General features: G+C 45.8%; 1 pseudogene; it reads right to left on the bottom strand.

Annotated features, from left to right (window-relative positions):
- Positions 1 to 1,735: 1,735 nt before the first annotated feature.
- Positions 1,736 to 1,853, bottom strand: LOC126237973 (5S ribosomal RNA; annotated as a pseudogene).
- Between the last annotated feature and the right edge of the window lie 1,562 nt (positions 1,854 to 3,415).

Genomic DNA, 3,415 nt, shown 5'->3' with positions numbered 1-3,415 from the left:
ACATCGAGTTGAAACATGTCGTGCTTTCAAACAACAGCTTGAAACTGATCTAAATTTTATATCGGAGGTCATTACTGGTGATGAGTCATGGTGCTATGGTTACGACGCAAAACCAAAACAACATTTAAGCCAATGGAAGATCTCATCGTTACCCTGTCCAACAATATGTCGTCAAGTCAAATCAATCATAAAAAAAGCTGATTTGCTTTTTTGATGCCACATCATCAATAAAACCTTTTATTTGGGAGTTTTAAGAAGATGGTGCAACAGTGTTCGTCAAAAAAGACCTGATTTGTGGCAGACCGGAGACGGTTCTTCCACAACGACAATCCACCTGCACACACACTGCCATGTCTAGTAGAGAGTTTTTGGCTAAAAATGGCATAGCTCCAGTGCCCTATACACCTTACGTCACTTGACCTGACTCTGTGCGACTTTTTTTGATTTCCATGCATGAGAATTGGCATGAAAGGACACAGATTTGACAACATTGAAGAAGTCAAGTTAAAAACGAGGCAAGAGATGCCAGCCATTTCTAAAGATGAGTACAAAACATGTTTCGAACAGGGGAAGCACTGGTGAGACAAATGTATTAGTTACAATGAAGAGTATTTTGAAGGGCATAAGGTTGTTTTGTAAATAACTTGAAAATGTATAGTAAAGATGATGACCATGAAGTCCTGTGGCTCCTTCAGCTACTGGCTGGTGTCTGGTTGTAAACCGACAGAAGTCTTGAAAGGAAGTGTCCTGAGGGACCCCTTTCTGGCGAGAGAAGCCAGAGGAAGGTAATTTGTCTCCAGTTGGGAGGTGGGGACCAATGTCCCTGATGGGAGGGAAGCCAATGATCCCAAAGTAGGTGTGGGGGAAGCAGCAAGGAGAGAGCCCCCAACCATCAGGGGGTCAGGCAGGATCAAGCAGCCCTGAGAGCTCACCATAGGAGGTGTAACAGGAAGGAGTATCGACGCCAAAGGGGGCGACATCGTCGTAACTGTAATGTATGACACTGTTAGACATGCTGGGTGCAACCGCTCATACTTCTTCTTGGCCTCTTGATAAGTTAGTTTGTCCAGAGTCTTATATTCTTGTATTTTCTTCTCTTCCAGGGAAACGGAGCAATCTCGGGAGCAGGGAGAATGGTGCTTTCCACAGTCAACACAGATGGTGGGAGGTGCACAAAGTGTGTTTGCGCATGCAGTGGTCACCCACAATCTCTGTAGATGGGGCTAGCATTGCAATGTGAAGACATGTGCCTGAATTTCAAAATCTTGAAGCACCGCATGGGGGGGGCATATAGTTTCATATCGCATCGATGTGGGTCATCTTGACCTTTTCAGGCAGTGAATTGTCCTCAAGTGGCGAGATGAAGGCACTGATAACAACCATATTGTCCTTAAGCTCCCTGTGGACATGATGGATAAAGTGTACACCCCATCAGTCCAAGCTGGCGCATAGCTCATCATCAGATTGCATGAGCAGGCCAGAGAAAACTGATGCCACGAGCCATATTCAGACTAACTAAACTAAACTCCGTCCAAACAGGCCTTGCAAGGCCCAACGGTACCGACCGGCCGCCGTGTCTTCCTCTCAGCCCAGAGGCGTCACTGGATGCAGACAAGGAGCGGCATGTGGTTAGGAAACTGCTCTCCCTGCCATTCTCAGTTTTGGTGGCTGGAGCCGCTACTTCTCAGTCAAGTATCTCCTCAGTTTGCCACACAAAGGCTGAGTTCAACTCCCTTGCCAACAGCGCTCGGCAGACCGGATGGTCACCCATCCATGTGCTAACCCAGCTCGACAGTGCTTAACTTCAGTGATCTGACGGTAACCGGTGTTACCACTGTGACAAGGCCGTTGGCCCATATTCAGACTATTATGGTCTGTTATGAGGTGTGAAAGTCACCAGTATGTCACCTAATTTGTTACAAGTGAGCAGCGCCTGTGACTGTGCAGGGGATGCTGTTTTTATCGAAACTGACCGACTTTTCATTTTAGAGATATCTGCCATTTCCCCAAACTTGTCTTGTATATACTCCACAAAGAATACGGGCTTTCTGGCCAGAAAGAAAACCCCATCAGTCCTTGTGCGAAATAAGTATTGTGGGGAGTATTTCTCTACTTTTCAATTAGCCTCACATTTCTCCCATGGCATAGCCAGAGAAGGGAACGTTTTAGGGTTGTATCTCTTTGCATTAAACGAAGACTTTCCTTCCATAGAGTCTTGTTTTGGCTCATCTGCCATGATGCCACCCACTCCGAACAGGGGCTCTCCTCATAGGCATCACCCAGCCTCAGCTATGCTGCCTCACCAGTAATCTGTTGCTCAGAGTATCTGTGACCCAGTCACATTGGGTACATACTCCCTGACATACATGGGGAGTTTTCAGGTAAGGCACCAACAGTGCTACCACCATGCAGGTACTTCACAACCTCCACCCCTCACCACCCACAGTGGAATTGTTACTGTGCTGGAATTTGGTGGTATTACCTTAGTAAATGGAAGGGTACAAAGATGGAAAGGCACAAAGATGGAGCATACACCACAATGGGCAATCTGACCTGCACAAATCGCACTTCTGGAGAATTTTGAAAATTGATGGCAAGTCAAGCCCAACAATGGGGACTATGTATTTATTTGATGAAAAGTTGTAGAAGACACCGGAAGTGGAAACTCGAGTCCCAAATCATAAACCAAGTCCAAGCATGAAAACCATCTGATGGAGAGGCAGAGGGGAAAAGGGATAGTGGAAGTAAAAGCTTGCAGCACAGAAAATAAGTAATACTGCAAAGGCCAGGGCCCTGAGGTAGCCAAACATGTACTCACAAAAGAGTTGTGGGTCCCCTGGAGGGAGGAGATATGTGGAAAGGGAGAAGTAATGAGAAGTTTGCGGTTTGCTGCTGATATTGTAATTCTGTCAGAGACAGTAAAGGAGTCTGAACAACAGTTGAGCAGAATGGATAGAGTCTTGAAAAAAAGTCATCAGTTGAATGTTAATAACAGTAAAAGAAGAGCAATGAAATGTAATTGAATTAATCAGATGATGCTCAGGGAATTAGATTGGGAAACGATACAGTAAAAGTAGTCTGTGAGTTTTGCTATTTGGGCAGCAAAATAACTTATTTTGACCGAAGTAGAGACGATGTAAAATGCAGACTGGTTCAAATGGTTCAAATGGCTCTGAGCACTATGCGACTTAACTTCTGAGGTCATCAGTCGCCTTGAACTTAGAACTAATTAAACCTAACTAACCTAAGGACATCACACACATCCATGCCCGAGGCAGGATTCGAACCTGCGACCGTAGCGGTCGCTCGGCTCCAGACTGTAGCGCCTAGAACCGCACGGCCACTCCGGCCGGCATGCAGACTGGCAACAGCAATAAAAGCACTTCTGAATACGAAAAAATTCTTAACGCTGATA

The sequence above is a fragment of the Schistocerca nitens genome, chromosome 2 (genome assembly GCF_023898315.1).
Source record: "Schistocerca nitens isolate TAMUIC-IGC-003100 chromosome 2, iqSchNite1.1, whole genome shotgun sequence".
Classification (NCBI taxonomy): Eukaryota; Metazoa; Arthropoda; class Insecta; order Orthoptera; family Acrididae; genus Schistocerca; species Schistocerca nitens.
Note: the sequence above shows the minus strand (reverse complement) of the source record. Positions and strands in the feature narration are given on the sequence as shown.